A 21,038-nucleotide genomic window follows, 5' to 3' on the forward strand; every position below is an offset into this window, starting at 1 on the left:
CCTGCTTCCCTATTACTCCAGAGCCTTAAAGGGTCTTGGCCACCAGAGGGATGTGTTCTGAGATAAGCAATATATTTCATAATGTTACAGATACTCTCTTAATCAAATAGATTATATCATTTATCTATCTCCCAGTGAGAATGTAAACTTCTACATGAAAGTGTAGAAAGAATTACAAATCTGCATGTCCTCATATCCTTAAATGCAGGAAGTCCATTCTCTTCAAGAATTTCTGAGAGGAATCAGGAGTGCTTTTGTTCCTGGACCAAACTGAGGGTCAGGTTGCTATTTTTTGCAGCCCAGTAACAAGATGCAGATGAACCGAGGAGGAAGAGAGTTCTTATTTCTGTAACTGATTACAAGGAGAAGGTCTGGAAGTTATCGTCAGACCAACTCAAAATTACCAAGTTTTCCAGAGCTGATATACCTTCTAAACTATATGTCTACATGTAAGCATGCATTCATCTAAAGACATAAGTGATTAACTTATTTTAATCTATAACTAGGGTCTGAGTCCTGAAGACATTCTTCTGGATCTTCAGTAAGTTTACTTAATCTAAATGGGTCCAGGTGCTGTGGTGATTACCCTTATCTTGTGTCCTGCTAAATCACAGAGGTTTGGGCAGTTCCTTCAGACCTCCAACAAACTTGTTTGTGGAGGCCTGGGGAGTTTCTTCAGACCCCCAGTGAAACTTGTTTAATCCTAAATGGGTCCTGTTAAGAAATCCTTTGTAATTTTGTCACATTTTAAGGCCTAGGAAAGGCCTAGGCAAAACTCATGGTGGCTTTTTGTTACATTCCAGCCTTTGTATGAGGGCACTGGCTCAATCAGCTTTCAATATTTAACCTAGTTATTCAGTGCTGGGACATCTGTAATGGAGGCCTGTGTTAGTGAGACCTGGCCTGTCATGCTTTCACTGGCCCATGGGTCAGTCCTAATTTATTACTAGCCACTACAAATATCCAGACCTAGAACTCACAGCCTCAAGCCTCAACACTCCATCAGAGGCTCACTCTAACATAGAACTCTTCTCCCATACTGGGTAATCATTTAATTGTGAGTGTAACCAGAAAAACACTGCTCACAAGAGATGACATTGATGTTTTTGCAACATGTAGAGACCACTCATTCTATATTATACTCAGAGTATACCACAATAAGCTTGCTTGAATCTCAATGTGTCAGCAATTAGTAACATGGCCACCTTCTCCTGGGATACACAAATCAAGGTTTGACCTCTGTCTACAATGCTACTAGAACCTCTTCAAGATGTGGGCACTATCACTAAGCATTGCCCAACCTGGCAGACATCATCCTCTCTTCTAATGAATTCTGTCTTGGCTTCTTGGTCATGGTCTCTACAATCTGATTTCCACTGTGATCCTCTCCCTTGATTTGCCCAAATTTATGTATGAACCATTATTAAATGGTGAAGTTCCCCAAAAAAACATTATTAAATGGTAACTCAGCCCCTATGTGAATCAGTTTATGTAAATGGTTTAGGGCTACAGAGGAGGATCCCCTAACTCCATCCACCAGAATCTGTTCGCACCTCAGATAACACATCTTGTTACATTTCTTTTGATATCTAACCCACTTCAACAAGTGTCAGTAACAAGGGTGCTCATTCTGAATCTAGATTACCGTTAAGGATTTAGGAGTAGATAAAGAAGTGGATTCCCTTGCCAAGACACTAGTTTCCTGTCATTTTGTCTCCTGTATGTGAGCTTTCACTTCTTCATCTGTAAAAGGGGGATAAATAATAATAATAATATCTCTTAGATTTGTTGTAAGGATTAAATTAGTTAATGTGTACCTGTTAATTAGAAAAATATCTCATATGGACTAAGTGCATAATAAATGTTACACGAAATTAATATGAAAGAAAGAAAAGAAAAGTTGAAAAAATACAGACTCTTTGGGACGTCTAGGACTTGCTTTGTCCCTAAGGCCATTACATTAAGTTTCTGGAGCCCTTATCATTTAAACATTGCATAGTGCCAAATACTAGTTAGCTGAGAACATTATAAGGCTTGGATAGTTTAGTAAATCTTTTTGCTGAGAAAAAGTATAATAAAGCTCTTTTTTTTTTTCAGAACAAATAGAAACTTCAAATAGCCAAAATTTTATCTCCCTATGCATTTTACTCTCTATTTTTTGTTGAAAACTGTGATAAAAATACATGTAAACAAACTGATATGTGGAGATTTTATGTGGATTAGAAATTAAAGGAAAACATGGCAAATTATTAATACATTTTGAATCTAGTGATAGGTATATGGGTATTTTTACACTATTATTTCAACTTTTTTATATGACTAAAATTGTTTCTAATAAACAGCAAGGAAAGGGGTAAAATTTAAGGTGTATATTAAGGTCACTGAAAATTCAGCCTTAACAATTATGGCTTCTATATATTGATATTATACACTGATAATTGATACTATAATGACCCTTAGACACTATAAAATCCTTAAACTTGATTTGAATTATCAAAGATTAATAATAATTAAAATTTTAAAAATAAAAATACAATTCATGAACAAGTTTATTGTAATAATGAAAAGCAAATAATTGGAAACCTAAAGTCTATTGACAAAGAGCAGAACAAAAGTATGGTACATCTTTACAATGAAATAGTATGTATCCATTAAATAAGAACGAAAAAGCACTTTATGTGCTGATAAGGCAAGAATGCCACAATACATTGTTAACTAACAAGAGCAGAAGATTGTATATAGAATACCATTGTTTGCCACGAGGTCAAGAGATCGAGACCATCCTGGCTAATACGGTGAAACCCCGTCTCTACTAAAAAATACAAAAAACTAGCGGGGTGAGGTGGCGGGCGCCTGTAGTCCCAGCTACTCGGGAGGCTGAGGCAGGAGAATGACGTAAACCCGGGAGGCGGAGCTTGCAGTGAGCTGAGATCTGGCCACCGCACTCTAGCCTGGGCGACAGAGCAAGACTCCGTCTCAAAAAAAAAAAAAAAAAATACCATTGTTTGCATGAGAAAAAGAAAGTAACTAATAATTAAGAAAGGATATCCTAAACACGGGTAAATAGGGAGGAAGCTGAGGGGATGAGAGGTAGGAGAGGGAAACTTTTAAAATCCACCTTTTGGAAACTCTTGAATTTTGTCTTATGGCAATGTATAATCTATTTTAAAAATAAATAAAATGAACATTTTTAAATAAACACTTAAATAGTAGAATAGCTAAGCAACATATTTTAGTCTATACTTGGGAAAGTTGCAAAGTTAAGCAAAGTTAACATGAAATTAATACTCAAATGACCAGGTATCAGGGCACTACAAAACTAGCAAAATCCATCCATTATTTTTACAGTAAAGGTGAACAAGTGACAACTGGATTCCCTGGAAGGAGAACCTGAGAAGAAGAATAAAGGTCCTAGAAAAGTAATAAAACAACCAACTGCCTTACCCATTCTTTAAGAAACCAAGGAAGTTCTTGGTATATGGGTTTCCTTTCAGGAACACAAGGAAACCTTTGCACTGGTCACCAATTTTTGCATATTATATATCATACCATAACCTAGGGCTGGCCGTGGCTACAGAACATGGACTCAAAAAGCAGTTCTAGCACTACCTAGTCCTCTCCATATTGTCAATCCCAAATTTAACATTTTGAATTCCATTTTCTTTTGCATCTTAACAATTTTTGCTACTAATTCTACCTATTTGTTTCTTTGCTTATTTATTTTTGCCAGGCAAATATGATTTAAGAAGAAAATAAAGAATAACTTGAGTTCAAATTCAAATATTTATGTTAATCCTATTCTGGTTAAAATCTTGAATACTATAACTCTGTCATGTTCAAATTTATTTACTGACAAAATATTAATACTCAATCCTATCTACCTGGGGATTTTTCTGTCTTTACATGATGCTTTCTTTATCCAGTTATGTAATAACAGCTACTCTCTTGGTTCCCAGTAATTCCCATCTCCTAATATTCACGCCCCTGTGTAACCCTCAGCCTTTTAAGTATGGGTAGACTTAATGACTCATTCTAACAAAATTTGGCAGAATAATGGGATGTCACTTTGAATATTAGCCTATAAAGAGACTGTAGCCTTCCTCTTGGATACTCTCTCTTGCTCCTCCTTAGATTATTTGGCCTGAAGGAATCCAATTTCTGTTTTGCCAGGCTGCCCTGTGTAGGGGGCCATGTGAGTAAATTTGGAAGCAAATCCTTCAGCCCCAGTTAAACCTTAAGATGACTGCAGCCCGAGCCAAGAGCTTGACTGCTACCTGTGAGGGACTTTGAGCCAGAGGCACCCTACTAAACTGCTCCCAGATTCCTGACCCTCAGAAATTATAAGATAATGAATGATTATTCCTTTAAACCACTATATTTTGGAGTAATTTGTTAGCCAACAACAGATAACTAATACAAACTACAATTATAAACCACAATTTTAAATGAATGGCAAAATACAGCAAAATCTCTTGTCTAAAGAACAGAAACACCAAAGAGTAAATGTTCAATGATGTTGATTGTGTGATAAATTATTAGAAATCTCATTTCAATAATTCCACAATCAATGAAGTAATTTCATTTTAAATTAATGAAGACCTTGGGATGACTCATCAAAAAATGAAATGTTGTTTAGCATGGCAAATTTTGCATATTTTTGTATTCTGTCTGCGAAAATTATTTTTCAATATTATATGCATTAAAAATTTCTGTATTTGCATAAACCAAATCACCAATTCCCAGTTACCTCAGACAAAAAACAGTTTACTGAAGTTGAAATTCAATGTATATATCGGTCTAAATTTTATTTGTTTTAATACCTCCAGAATTGATGCCTGAAATAGAACTTGCTTTAAAAATGGGGCATGAGTGCCCTCTTGTGATGGAATAGGCATTTAAATTAATTCATAAATATTTTTAAGTTGCATGTGAAATAATTTGAACCAAATCATTTAGCAAACACAAATTGCCCTCTATTGCTAGGCAAATTTATATCAGTACATTTTAGTAAGGGAAAGACAAGCACCTGAAAACTTGGTTGGTATTAACAGACAATATGAATAATTCACAATAAAATGCTGTTCCTTTTATGGTGCTGGTAACTCAAACAAAAACTTTGTAAAATAGAGTCTCTTTCAATTGACCATCAATTAATTATCTAGCAAGTGCTCTTCACTCCTGCTTTGAAACATAGACTCACAAAACAAGAGGAAGTCTTGGGACCAAGCAGGTAGGCTCTGATGTGCTTCCACTCCCTAGCTGCCACTGAATGAAGTACCCGTTTTCCAAGCATCAGTCGTTTGATCCTGAACTATTTATGTCAACTGTACTTGTTTTAAATTTATCTAATTAAATAACATGCAAAGGAATTATTCATTGGAAAAGAAAGAAAATGTTTTTAAAGAAAACCAAGTTGGATACTTTGGGATGACTTCAGGAAAGGTAGTTGGGGAAAAAGATTTTCTTTTGAAACTACACAGACAAGAAAACTATAAAATATAGAAAATAGAAGTAATAAAAACTTCAAAAAATTCTAAACCTAAAAGTCTCACATCAGCAAACTACTTACAAATAATTTTTAATAAAAGCCTTAACCAGCTGGGCAAGGTGGCTCACTCCTGTAATCCCAGCACTTTGGGAGGCCGAGGCAGGTGGATCACATGGGGTCCGGAGTTTGAGACCAGCCTGACCAACATAGTGAAACCTCATCTCTATTAAAAATACAAAATTAGCCGGGCATGGTGTCACATGCCTGTAATCACAGCTACTTGGAAGGCTGAGGCAGGAGAATTGCTTGAACCCTGGAGGTGAAAGTAGCAGTAAGCCAAGATCACGTCATTTTACTCCAGCATGGGCAACAAGAGCAAAACTCCATCTAAAAAAAAAAAGCCTTCACTCTCTATCAAAAGATTGGTAAAATATTCATTTGTATATTTTATTCTAAAGTAAAATATTTTAAGTACTTATTACCTTTTGAATGATTCTCCACTTAATGTACTTTTTTGATTCACTAACACTAAAGGGTTTTTTTCTTTAGATGCTCATTTTTTTATATACATGTGTATTTAGATAAAAACTTCTGTGGAATGTATATATGGCCTGATTCTAAAATGAACTTCGGTCCACATGACCTGAAATACAAAAAGTCTGGCTGTGGTCTCTGGCACTGACACCTGGGAATATTTGTGCTAACTTTTGACCCTTAAAAGTACACTGTTTTTACATTACTGACCTCAATATATGGTATAAAAGTTTTATGCTGACAACTGCCTGGAATTCTCACCAAAGGAGGGCAGAAAATTTGGGTTTATTAATCTTTAAGTAAATCCAAATTACTTATCTGCAAGTCTAAGCATAGTTTTTCATGGTGACAAGACCAAATATAGAATCAGATAAGAGGGCTTCTACTTTGCTTTTTACATTATTTTTAATTACCCAGAAAATTATGAATATAATAAGCCCAAATTGCTGTAAATGACCAATATTTCTCTGAATTACATTTATTTTAAAATTTTTGAGCACCTACAATGTGCTCCTTGTTTTTCCCTTGAATTTACACAGGAGCCTCAGTAACAGTCACATCTATTATCAGATTTTAGTACACAATTGTCCTACTATGGACTTCATAAGAATTGTTAAAAGATAAAATTACAACAAATCTGGTTTTATAGATCTTAGGGTTTTTATTTGTGATTCTAGAATCAGGCAGCAGTCTGGACCAAAATGGTTCAAAATGTTCTGCCCCATCACATGTGCAGTTTATATTTACAGCCATAGAAAAGTGATATACAGAAAATGAAAATGAGGTACAGTGACATCCAGATTGGTTAGAATTCAGTGTTCACCGTAATTCAACTTGATTTTTACAGTTGGCTGCCTATAATTGACTGAAACGCAACTGCTGTGATTGGCTGAGACTCAGCTACTTTTTACAAGAGTGGATTACAGTCCGTTGACACAAGTTAGATTGCAGTTTACTCTATATGGAGAAACCTTTAGGACAAACTTAAAATATACACAGCGGCAGCTTTAGGCTGAACTTAATTTAATAATTCTGCCCTTTGGGTCAACATCTCAATTTTGAGATGTTGACCAAAAGTTTAGGCACTGATGTCATGCTCTGTCACCATTATAATGGATTTATTTGGTCTCAAATCCCATTGGGAAATAGCAAAACAATGAATTTTGTAAAGTGGGGACAAATAAACAGAACAATAAGGGGAAAAACCTGATTCATCAACATCAGGCCACCTCAGTCACTTCTGGAAGGGTTAAAGCAGGTAGTACTTCCTTGCTCTGTTGACTCAGGTAGATTAAAATCTCTTGTTTTCAGGGGGATAAAAACACTGATCTGTTTTGGGATTTATCTGCTTCTTTAAATTTCCATTTGGTTATGTGGCATTTAGTATGAGTGACTTCATTTTGGTTTGGTCTGATCTGTTGGAGCAAAGTGCAAGACCTCAGCACCAGCAGTCACCTCTCATACTTTTGCTCAATAATTTCCCCCTTTTGGTTAGGTTCTCACCTAGGTAAGAGTGTGAGCAAAAAGCAAAACTTAGGGAACTTATGTTCAACTTATATTTTTCCAGTGGAAGTGAATCTGAATTCCATCAATATTCAATATCTTTAACCAAGGCAATCTAATTAATTTAGTTGGCTTTGTCTAATGCCATTGTATTTCTAGTATCTTATTTAACAGTTTTACAACTTGTCTAGTAAAATAAGTACCTTTATCATTGGAGATTTTTCCAGGAATGCCCCATGAGAGAAATACACATTCTAATAACCTTTCAGTTACTATAATGGCATCAGCTTTCCTTCATGGGAAAGCTTCTACACAACCAGAAAACATGCACTGAAAATGGCAATTGAATGAAATCCCTCTATGAAATGTTCAAATGGCTCATCAGGTAGCAGAAATGTACCTGATGTATTGGCTGTTGTATTAGTTCATTCTCACACTGCTATAAAGAACTACGTGAGACTGGGTAATTTATGAAGAAAATAGGTTTAATGGAATCACAATTCCACAGGCTGTACAGGAGCATGGCTGGGGAGGCCTCAGGAAACTTACAATCATGGTGGAAGGGCGAAGGAGAAGCAAACACATCTTCATATGGTGGCAGGAGAGAGAGAGTGAAGGAGGAAGGGCTATATACTTTTAAACCACCAGATCTTGTGAGAACTCACTCACTCACTATCACAAAAACAGTGAAGTAGAAATCCACCCCCATGATCCAATCACCTCCCACCAGTCCCTCCCCCAACACTGGAAATTACAATTCAACATGAGATTTGGGTGGGGACACAGAGCCAATCTGTATCAAGTGTCTTCTCGGAATTATAGGTTTAACAAGCCAAATACTGGTCATAAACCATGTTAACAGTTTTAGAACAGTCACAACATCAATATTTTTTCACAATTTGGATCATTTTACCTCTTTCATTATAAGTCATGGAGTGCAAAGCTTTTAACAATGGGAGTTTTAATGACTCAGGAAGGAAAACTCTCTATCGGTCCATATTTACCATTGGATTTATATCCTCTTAAATATCAATTTGGATGGTTTGTGTGCAGCCAGGCACAGGAGGCTCCGCTGTCTGGAGCAATCAGACCTTCCAGCTCCTTTGGACTTGACCTTCCAACCGCCTCTCATGTACTTGTCTGGTGGGGGTTTGTGTTGATCAGGAGTGAATTCACGGTTGGTCTACCATGAACTGGAAGATTCTCGAACACGTGCACCTGCTGCTGTACATCTTGGCAGCGAAAACATTAATTATCTGCCTAGCACTTGTTGGAGTGAAAATATAACAAAGAAAAAGGTTGGAAGCAAAACAACAAAAACTGGAAGCTGAAAGGAAGAAGCAATCAGAGAAAAAAGATAACTGAATATTCTGCAATATAAATGTCAGCTTGAGAGGACTCCGGCTGAGAAGAAAGAGAAGAAAGATTTAATTATTAAATAATGTGTCAGAGAATAAACTCCCAATCCAGACCTTTCACTTAAAATACTGTGAATTTATATGTGCTTTTAAAAGAACCAGTATTGGACAGGCATGGTGGCTCATGCCTGTAATCCCAACACTTTGGGAGGCTGAGGAGGACAGATCACTTGAGGTCGGGAGTTTGAGACCAGCCTGGCCAACATGGTGAAACCCCGTCTCTACTAAAAATAGAAAAATTAGCCAGGTGGAGTGGTGCACATCTGTAATCCCAGCTACTCGAGAGACTGAGGCAGGAGAATCACTTGAACCCAGGAGTCAGAGGTTGCAGTGAGCCGAGATTGTGCTATAATACTCCAGCCTGGGTGACAAGAGCAAAACTCCATCTCAAAAAAAAAAATAGAATTACAGGTCACTGTGAGATAATAGGCACTCATTTAACCACAGTGATAATGAAAAGACTTTAAAAGGCAAACACTCTATAACACTCTATAATCCCAGCACCTTGGCAGGCTGAGGTGGGAGAATCCCTTGAGGCCAGGAGTTCAAGACCAGCCTAAGCAATATGGCAACATGCTGTCTCTAAAAAAAAAAAAAAAAGAAGAAAAAAAAGAAAACTTAGCCATGCACAGTGGCATACCCCTATAGTCCTAAATACTTGGGAGGCAGGAGAATTGCTTGTGCCTAGCAGTTCAAGGCTACACTTAACTATGATCATACCACTGTGTTCTAGCCTGGGCAATAGAGCAAGACCTTATCACTAAAAACAAACAACAACAACAACAAAAAACCCCAGGGCAACATGGCAAAACCTCATCTCTACAAAAAAATTAAAAATTTGCCAGGCATGGTGGCACACACCTGTAGTCTTAGCTAGTTGGGAGGCTGAGGTGAAAAGATCACCTGAGACCAGGAGGTTGAGGCTGCTAGTGAGCCATGATCATGCTACTGCAATCCAGCCTGGATGACAGAGCAAGACTCTGTCTCAAAAAGAAAAGAAAAAGGTAAACACAGAGTTATACATTTCTTTTTAAAAATGCCTACTTGTAGAAAAACGTGAGCTCTTTAATAGAGAGGACTCAACTGTCTTAAGTAATCAAAGGCTTAATAAAGGCAACATAAAACACAGGGAACTATTATGATAAAACACATTCTTTTTTCCTAGACCAATTATCTGAAAGGTAAAGAAAAACCTTTCATTATTTGCCATTAACAGCAGCTCAACACTCCAAGAAAAATCTTGTTTTAACAGAGAGAACCAAATTATAGTTTTCTATCAATGTATACCTTTGAAATTAATGTTCAGTTTTAGAAAAACTTAGAAAACTTCTCTTCTAACTTTAGCCAATGTGATCACACATAAAATTTACTTTATCAGATTAATCTTCCACAAGCCTTCTACAGTCTTCTTTCTTTCTAGTTTTGGAACAGCCAGTCATTCCACTTGGGGACAAAAATTACCTTTCTTTCCCTTTACCAGAAACACATCTTACTTTCATCACCTAAGGAGTTATTTTAATTGCCATATGTTAATTAGAAATTTTTCAACTTAGCTAACCTTTTGCAGCATTTTTTTTTTTTTTTTTTTTTTTTTTTTTTTTTTTTTTTTTTTTTTTTGGAATCTCACTCTGTTGCCCAGGCGGGAGTACAGTGGCGTGATCTTGGCTCACTACAACCTCCACCTCCCAGGTTCAAGTGATTCTCCTGCCTCAGCCACCCGAGTAGCTGGGACGACAGGTGTTGGCCACCCTGTCCAGCTAATTTTCATATTTTTAGTAGAGATGAGGTTTCACCATGTTGGTCAGGCTGGTCCTGAACTCCTGACCTCAAGTGATCCACCTACCTCGACCTCCTAACGTGCTGGGGTTACAGACATAAGCCACTGCATCCAACCTTGGTTTTCTTTTTCTTATCCATACCACTGTCATCCTCTTCGTCTGAAGCCACATCTTCAATCTTGGGCTTTTCTTCATCATCTTTTTCTTTTTCTTTTTCTTTCTCACTTTTCTCTTCCTCAGCCTCATCATCAGTGATTTACTTCTTTTATTCCTTTTCCAAATAAAAGGTAATAGAATAGCCTATGAACTTCAAATGCTTCTTTACTATTTATTTGACCTACCTCTCTTATAAGTATTCTGTTTGGTCTTCTTTAAGGCAGAGGATTACTTTGGTACCACTACCAATGAGCTCAACGGGGTCAGTATATACATTGAAGGAATCCCCGGTAGAAGACTCCCAGGCATACTGTTCATCATCATTATGCTTTATGATCACAACCACTTTATCAGTCACCAGACAGGCAGAATAAAAGTAAACACCAAACTATTTGCCTAATCATGAATATGTCTGCACTAGCCTGAAGAACCTCCATAAATGCTTTATGACAGAACTTGTCAATAGTTCCCAAATTATTTGTGAGATAAGCCTTGGTCATGCCAATGCCTCATCATCGGTGATTTCCTTCTCTTGTTCAAAGTCAGGCTGTTTTCATGAGGGTTGGGGGGATGTCCCTGTTCAGCTGTTAACCACTGTCCAACTTGAAGAATTCTGTCATACTCTCAGAAAATATTGTCTAAGGCGTCAGAAGCATTAGAGATCAACTTTCAGAGGAAAATCTTCTTACAGGAATAGATGGTATTCTGCTCTGGGAAGTTTTCTGTTTTTCTGCATAGGAATACCATAACTTTAGCAATGTACAGCTATTAAGGCCACAGTTCTAAATAAATGAAACACATGATAAATTTCACAAAACTACGGTGAGGTCTTGTCAAGATAGCAGAGACCAGTAGGTTCTTTGAGAAACAATTCCGTAGGTATGGGAAGACTCAGCACCACCACAGATTTTTTGGATAAACTTAAGTAAGTCATATGCTTTTTCCATGCCTCTTTTCCTATTTTTAATGGGGGAAAAAAACTATGCATTTTTCACTGTACAATATGAATTGTCCCCATCAGTCTGCTTTTCCCCTTTAAACGCTTAAGCCTTCATAATCATCTTTGGAGAAAGGCACGGAACACAGACTGTCCTGTCATTCCATGTTCTTTTTCCTGGGCATTGTTCTTAATTAATCTTGGCAAAATAAACTTCTAAAATTTACTGAGACTTGGCTTAGATACTTTGTGGTTTACAGCCTCGTGACCACAAAGGTACTATGAGTAGAGTTACCCTGACTTTGGATAAATCTCATATCACTACTTGGTACCAGCCTGAGCTATCTTTACTGTTCAAATCAATAGGACAATTTGCTGAAGTCCAGGAGCATCCCCTCCAGAGAATCCCTGATCTCCCAAAATTTGGTTGAGGTCTAAGGTTCATTTTGCCATACAATTCCTTTTCTGGAGTTTTACTCACTTCCAACAAGGCAGGTGAGTTCTCTTGCTTCCATGAAGAGTGAAAGCAGGCAGGAGTTTCAGCTCACTTCTAACAGGGAAGACAAGTTTTAGTTTTTTCTTGCTTCCAGGATGGTAGAGTGTAGTCTTCAGCCTGAGCCCCATTCCTAGGTAAGTAGCTTAATTGGAGTTTTTCTTGGGAATGCACCTTAATGACTAAAATTTACGATTAACAAACAGCTTGTCTTAATTTCTTCTTACCATTAGAAAGCCCAACAATTGTATAAATTGTGCAATTGTTTTGCTTAACTATTTTGTTTATTTTTTTGTTCCTGTTTTTGTTCTTGTTTTTGTTGTTTTGATCTTTTTCCCATTGGGTTGGATTAACTATACCTGACTTGGTGAAATCTGAAGGAAAGTTCCAAATTATGGGGAACAAGGCCTCAATTGTAGAGATATGGTTTCACTATGCTGTCCAGTCTGACTCAAACTCCTAGGCTCAAGCAATCCACCCACTTCAGCCTTTCAAAGTGCTGGGATTCTAGACAATTCCCAAAGAAGATATACAAATGGCCAACAAGCATACGGAAAAATGCTCAACATCACTATCAGGGAAATGCAAATCAAAACCACAATGCGATACCATCTTACTCCTGTAAGAATGGCCATAATCAAAAAAATAATAGATGTTGTCATGGATGTGGTGAAAAGGGAACATTTTCACACTGCTGGTCAGAATGGAAACTAGTACAACCACTAGGGAAAACAGTATGGAAATTCCTTAAAGAACTAAAAGTAGATCTATTATTTGTTCCAGCAATTCCACTATTGAGTATCTACGCAGAGGAAAAGAAGTCACTATACAAAAAAGACACTTGCACACGCATGTTTATAGCAGCACAATTCACAATTGCAAAAATATGAAACCAATTCAAATGCCGATCAAGCAATGAGTCTGTAAAGAATGTGGAGATATATGTATACACACACACACACACACACACACACACATCATACCATGGAATACTACTCAGCCATAAAACAGAATGAAATAATGGCATTCACAGCAACCTGGATGGAGTTGGAGGCCATTATTCTAAATGAAGTCATTCAGGAAAGGAAAATCAAACATCATATGTTCTCACTTACAAGTGGAAGCTAAACTATGAGGATTCAAAGGCATAAGAATGACACAACGGACTTTGGAGACTCAGGAGAATGGGTGTGAGGGGGGTGAGGAATAAAAGACTATACATTAAGTACAGTGTACACTGCTCAGGTGATGGGTGCACCAAAATCTCAAAAATCGCCACTAAAGAACTTATCCATGTAACCAAAAACCACCTGTATCTCCAAAACTATTGAAATTTTAAAAAAAGAAAAAGAGAAAAAGCTTAATGGTTAAAAGCTTAATTAAAAGCTGATATCCAAGATGTATACACATATATATACACATATGTCATACATATATACATGTATACATACACATATGCATTTATATATATTTATAATTATAATTATATAATTTATATATTTATATAATTTATATAATATATAATTTTATATATAATTTATAATATATAATTTATATATTATATAAATTATGTTTATAAATATATATTTATAAATGCATATGTGTATATATACATATACATATATTTATATCTATATATGTATACATATATGCATTTATATATGTATACATATATTTACATATGTATATATGCATATACATATATAAATATATAGTTATATATTTATAAATGCATATATATTTATAAATAGAATCTTTTTTTTCTTCTCAAGTCAATTGAATTGTTTTCTCCATTTACTTATGCCTGTCTCTCTTTCCTTTTGCCATTCTCTGCTACATGAGGGACCTAAAGTTTCTAACAGCCTAGGATTCCTTAAAAAAAACAGAGATGGTAACAGATTCCTTTTTGAAAAGAAACTTCTGTTTTTCCTTATAGAACCCCAAGAGTAGAAACAGACAAGTTGCTCTCAGATCTTAAACTTCTTGCTTTTGTATTGTTACCTGATTTCTTTTTTATTTTTATTTTATATTTTTATTTTTTTTATTATTATTATTATTTTGCAACGGAGTTTCGCTTTATCACCCAGGCTGGAGGGCAATGGAGTGATCTCAGCTCACTGCAACTTCTGCCTCCCAGGTTCAAGTGATTCTCCTGCTTCAGACTCCCAAGTAGGTGGAATTACAGGCGTGCACCACCACACCTGGCTAATTTTTTTTGTTTGTTTGTTTGTTTTTTTATTATACTTTAAGTTCTAGGGTACATGTGCATAATTTTTGTATTTTTAGTAGAGATGTGGTTTTACTATGTTAGTCAGGTTGATCTCGAGACTCTTGAACTCAGGTGATCCACCTGCCTTGGCCTCCCAAAGTACTGGGATTACAGGTGTGAGCCACCACACCAGGCCCTGATTTCTTTTTTGAATGAAATAATTATTACAACAAGAGCTACTCTTGAGTGTTTAAGGGTGGGGTTTAGACAGTTAAAAAAGTCTTTGTAACAAAGTTCACTATAAAATCATTATGTGACCTAATTCCATGTTATTGCTATCCTTTTGGATAATCAGGACTCAGTGTTAGCTCTGCCGAGAGCTCAGAGATACATCTAAAGGATAGAGGCTAAAGGCAAAATTTAAAACTATCCATCTAAATACACTTGGTCTCCGTATGCAATCCTACAATAGAGTTCTATAATTTTATGATTGACTTGGCATCCATTTTTAATCTCCACTGGCACACCAGAATCTCTCTCTCTATCTCTTTCTCTCTGTCTCTGTATCTTGAGATGTAAATTTTGCTGTGATGTTCACCAAGGACTTATTCATTTAGTATACAAACTTAGGGCTATCTAGATGACAATTGCCTAGGGTAATGAAAGAGGTTATCAAGAAATTGGAAATCTAAAATAGGAAAAAAGGAAGTCTCATAAGTCTGTAAGATTGACTCCTATCTGCATGTCTAAGGTGTATATGAATTTATGTGTCATATATATATACAATGTTTCACTACCAAAAATACATAAAAGAGTTCTGATTAATTGGCATAGAAAAAACTTAAATAAACTCTGTATCAGAAAAATAGAAACTTTGAGCCCAATTCTTTTTTCAAGTTCATGTGACTTAAGTAAATTCTTAATAAATAAGCTGGTTTGGGCCAGGAGTGGTGGCTAATGCCTGCAATACCAGCACTTTGGGAGGCTGAAGTGGGCAGGTCACCTCAGATCAGGAGTTTGAGACCAGCCCGACCAACATGGTGAAGCCTTGTCTCTACTAAAAATACAAAAACTAGCCAGGCCTGGTGGCATGTGCCTGTAGTCCCAGCTACTCAGGAGGCTGAGGCAGGAGAATCACTTGAACCCAGGAGGCAGAAGTTGCAGTGAACCAAGATCATGTCACTGCACTCCAGACTGGGTGGCAGAGGGAGACTCTGTCTCAATAAATAAATAAATAAGCTGGTTTGAAATTATTGGTAAAATAAAATTAGAAATGGCTTCAGAATAGTCGACATATGTTATTGTTCAGATTTATTGGTCAAGAAATCTAATATTTATCTCTGCTAGACATTATAGGTGTCAGAATTTAGCATGAGGGTTATAAAGCTTGCAGCCCAAGAGAAAATTACCTTTGTGTATTTTTTATAAATAAGAAATTTAATATTGTTGATTTAATAGAAACAGCTAAATCCTGAGTTACTGACAAAAAAAATTCACTTAATCTTAAAGTTCTTATTTAAGAAAAAACCTGATATTCACCAGCTATTAAAATGGTTAATAGGGAAATAACTTCAAATGATGATTATCACAATTTTCATAAGTAATCTAGGTAAACTATTTTTTAATTAATTAGATAAATGTAATGGAATAAATTCTTGTAAATAAACTTGCCATATAAATTGGAATCTAAAGTCATATTGAATTAAATAACTGACATTCATTAAATATCTGCATTATTTTAAATTTTTTAAATTACATTATAGGAAAACATGTTCTTTCAAAAAAAGTGTCCTTATTTAAAGGAAAATTATTTTTGTCTAATTCAAAAGTTATTTAAAGCTTATTTATGAAAATGGGTAAAAGAAACTAGTAAATAAGAGTGATGTAAAGGAAGTTATAAATATAAAGAGATTTTTTCGTAAGAAAAGTTAAAAGGAAAATAATTTTATATGAAAAAGAATATTGTAAATTTTTGCCCTAAAATAAAATGACTGGTTATTTAGAAAAGAGGGATATTTAGGATAAAACAGGCAAGTCCAAGCATGTTGTAAATAGTTTCTGTAAGTTGTAATAAAGTTTGTAAAAAGAGAACTTGTGATTTTAAAAACTTGATCAAGTTGCCTATACTTAAAAGGAAATTATTTATAATGTTTATATAAATTTATGTAAATAAATTTATATGAATTATTTGCATTAGTCCTAGAGATTGAACTTGGATATTAAAAATACACTAAGAATTGGTTAGAACAACAAAATTTTCTTAAGGTATTAATTTACTCTTAATAAAATTAGAAGAGATTTTAATTTTGTACTTGTTTTTCTTTTTTGAGGCAAGGTTTCACTCAGTCACCCATACTGTAGTTCAGTGGCACGATCTCAGCTCACAACAGCCTTGACCCCCGGGCTTATGTGATTCTCTCACCTCAGCCTCCTGAGTAGCTGGGACTACAGGTATGTGCCATCACACTCAGCTAATTTTTTGTATTTTTAGTAGAGAGGGCATTTGCCATGTTGCCCAGGCTAGTCTTGAACTCCTGGACTCAAATGATCCAGTCAACTTAGCCTCCCAAAGCGCTGGGATTACAGGCATGAGCAACTGTGCCTGGCCTTAATTTTGTTTTTAACCCAAAAGTTCAACTTTTATTGTGTCTCACTGTTTTCAGCTTTCTGTCCCCTTTGAGAAGACCTGAAGTAATATCTCTTTCTTCCAAATTCATCAGCTGTTGTAACTTTTTTCCTCAGGTTCTAACTGCTGTTGTTGCCTGATGCTAAAAATGTTTTATATTAAAAGTCTAAAGAAAATGTTTTCTTCCAATATAACATTCTGTGCTTTGGTTTTCAACTTTTCTATAAAACTAAAAAATTTCACTTATGACCCAGAATACATTCTTCCTATGTCTAACTAACTCAAGTACTATTTTCATTAGTTTTGACTTCCAAGTTATCTAAATGGACTCCTCATAGGGAAAATCAATCGTATTTCAGAAGGACTTTTTTGCCTTTTGGTAACTGACCTAACAAACAGATTTTATGTTTTATCAAAATAATTCCTGCATAATTGTGATTATGTTTTGCTTTATGAAAATTGAAATTAAAAATTTTTAAAGTAAGGTTAATTACATATATGTAACTTTTAAAGTCCTTGTGGTGATAAGTTACAGGGCTTTGATTCTTGGATCTAAAAAAGACAAGTTCTGCTGAATCTTAAACATTGACAGTAGTTAAAGCCTCATCTTCTGACCCAGGAGAAGTTGACAGTCAAAATAAACTGTGTTCATGAGACATGGGGACAGAAATTAAAACTATTCAGCCTCTCTAGGCCCAGGGACTATCAGGGAAGAGATGGACACAGGAGATTTAAGGGCCAATTTTGAGAGATAAACTAGTTCAGAGTCTATCTATAAATTAAGTATTAATATCAAAGGCACACTGATGCAAGACCAGTATCTGGGCTCCTGTGTCAGCTTAAAAAGGGTTTCTTGTAATATTAACCCATTTTTTTTAATTATAAAAGGTTATAAAAAGGTTTACAGCTGGGCACAGTGGCTCACATCTGTAATCCCAGCACTTTGGGAAGGCAGCCAAGGTGGGAGGATCACTTGAGCCCAGGAGTTCAAGACCAGCCTGGGCAATATGACAAAACCCCATCTCTACAAAAAGAATACCAAAAAATTTATCTGGATGTGGTGGCACATGCCTGTAGTCCCAGCTACTCAGGAGGGTGAGGCAGGGGGATCACTTTAGCCTGGGAGGACAAGGCTGCAGTGAGCCATGATCATGCCACTGTACTCCAACCTGGGCAACAGAGAGTCTATCTCAAAATAAAATTTAAAAAAAAAAACACCTAAAATTAAAAATTAAAAAATTAAAGGTTTATTAAAATTACATCCTGGGGCCGGGCACAGTGGCTCACCCCTATAATCCCAGCACTTTGGGAGGCCAAGGCAGGTGGATCACCTGAGGTCAGGAGTTCGAGACCAGCCTGGCCAACATGGTGAAACCCCGTCTCTACTAAAAATAAAAAAATTAGCTGGGCGTGGTGGCAGGCACCTGTAATCCCAACTACTTGGTGGGCTGAGGAAGAAGAATTGCTTGAACCCGGGAGACGGAGGTTGCAGTGAGCCGAGATTAACACCACTGCACTACAGCCTGGGGGACAAGAGCGAGACTTCATCTCAAAAAAAAAATTAAATCCTATGATCAAGATGCTCACAATTTTATAGATTTGTTTATCAGATTTGAGAGGCAGATTTAATTGGCCTCATGCTGTCTTAATCAGGGCTTATTATTGGGGAAATTAAGTCTCCTCTCTGAAGAATAAAGGTTTTTGCTGTTGTTAAATCTTTGAGGTTTCATTTTGGCTAACTAAATGATAACTTGAAATATCGTTATAGTGATGTGGATTCTATTTTTTAATATTAAGTGTTTTAAACCTTTGACATTTGACAAACTTTGCAAAATCAAATTCAAAATAAGGGTTTTTTTTACCTGATTAACCCTTCTAGATATTAGGTCCTCCAACGTCCAAAAGAGACATATTTGACTGTGCGATATATTAAAATCATGTAAGAAGCATTGCCAAATATAAAATAACATTTAGCTTTCTTTGAGTTATATTCATTTAAATACTTTATTAGTATGTGTTAAAAATTATATAAAATTTGTATAATTCTGATATGTCTCAGTATATATTATCAGTAATAATTATAATTGTCATGTTAAATTGTTGTGTGCCACAGAGATGACCAGATTTCCTTGTCAACTGTGTCTTTAACTGTGGTTGTCCTAAAATGTTTGTCATTCACAGACAATTGTTGTCTTGTTTCAATCCATTTCAAAAAGCAGTTTATCATCAGTCATGGGATTCTGATGGGTACTCTTAAATGCAGATCTCTGGTACTTTGAAAATTGTGCCACTAAAATAGAAAAGGACAAAACAAAAACAATTTCCAGGACTCTCATAGAAAGCTAATATATTCATAAAAAGTGCTGGCCCAATATTGGGGAAAACAAGAATAGCATGGACTAAATTAACAAAAGACCAAGAGACTATTTTTATAATTTTTTTCTTAAAATGTTGCTGATCCTTTCTTTTTTGTTTTCTAAAGTCAAGAAAACTTTTTACTTTTGAGATATTTATAGCTTTTAGCAATTGGATAAAGTATACTCTTGTGAGAAGAATCTGGATCATATTTCTTTCTCTCTACCTGATTTCTTTAGAATTCAGAAGCCATTTGTGATTATTCTTAACTTATGGCAATACAGTTATTTGCATAAGTGCAATAAGAATCTGTTTTGTTCAAAAAAGATTTTGAAATCTAATCAATGACTTATTAGATTCTAGCCTTGAGTAATCTTTTTGATTTTTATTATTATCTAGAATTCAGACCAAATTCTAAAGTTTTTCCTGGCTCTGAGGTTCCAAAATAATGGTTTTTTTTTTTTTTTCTATTTTCTTTTATTTTTTTTCCTATGTTTTCCCTGATATCAAATTACTAAAAATTAAGCTGCGCTTTTCTTAAAGCCTTGTGAACTGAAGCTGGACAATTTAAACTTCAGAAGAAAATAACAGCAACCTATTTTTATACATAAACCACTGTTATGCCTGCCTATTGATGTATGAACTTCCGAATAATATGGTCTATATCAGTTTTCCAGGATTGTTCTTCCTTTTTTTTGTTTGTTTATAGTTGTCTTTCTCTCTTCCTGTCCCTATTTTTTCTTCATAAGACATGAGGCTTCATAACCTGCTAAAAATGAGCTTTCCTAACAATGTGGGACCTATTTGTCTGGGAATAAACTGTCCTAGCCACAAAAGATCAGACAAAACCCAAGACCAGAGACTCATTTCCTTCTAAAATACTGCCACTGAAAGATTTCTAAAAACAAGAGGAAGAAAAAATGTAAAAGGAAAATAAAAACTTGGAATTCCAATTTTCTATGCCAAAAGGAAAAAAATGATCTGAAAGCTGAGTCATTGAAGAAGTTGCCTTTCCTTTCATTCTTAAGCAGATATCTACAGATAAAAGGTTTAAAAATTTTCCACAGGTAGCTATTCTATGTTCACTTTATCTTAGGTAAAGTGCCTGAGCATGAGATGAAAACTTGACTAATCCCCTACCTGCTCCTTTTCTCTTGCAACAGGTGGATTCAGTAATGTGATTACACCTTCCATTTTTACCCAAAAACCTGCTTTACACCTTTAAATACCGAAGCCCTCAAAATCATCCTTGGAGAAAGGCACAGGCCACAGACTGTTTCTCTCATTTTATGTTTTTTCTCCCAGTCATTGTCCTTATCCTTGGCAAAATAAATGTCTAAATTGATTGAGACCTATCTCAGATACTTTTTGGGTTACACTGTAAAAGTGTTAATCTTTTTAAAAATTTTCCTGAAATATCTGGGTAAAATGAAGTGATATTAAACTAATTGTTTAGTTGTAACTTCCCAATGTATATTGTGTCAACAGGTAGATTATTACAGACTTCTCTTTCCTTCCACACATTTATAAACATCAAGCCA

The 21,038-nt window shown here is 35.6% G+C and overlaps 2 pseudogenes; one reads left to right on the forward strand and one right to left on the reverse strand.

Annotated features, from left to right (window-relative positions):
- The first annotated feature begins 8,713 nt into the window (after window positions 1–8,713).
- Window positions 8,714–9,277, forward strand: LOC111538029 (annotated as a pseudogene).
- Window positions 9,278–10,809: 1,532 nt separating this feature from the next.
- Window positions 10,810–11,624, reverse strand: LOC111538096 (annotated as a pseudogene).
- Window positions 11,625–21,038: the final 9,414 nt, after the last annotated feature.

Source organism: Piliocolobus tephrosceles, chromosome 5 (genome assembly GCF_002776525.5).
Source record: "Piliocolobus tephrosceles isolate RC106 chromosome 5, ASM277652v3, whole genome shotgun sequence".
NCBI lineage: Eukaryota > Metazoa > Chordata > Mammalia > Primates > Cercopithecidae > Piliocolobus > Piliocolobus tephrosceles.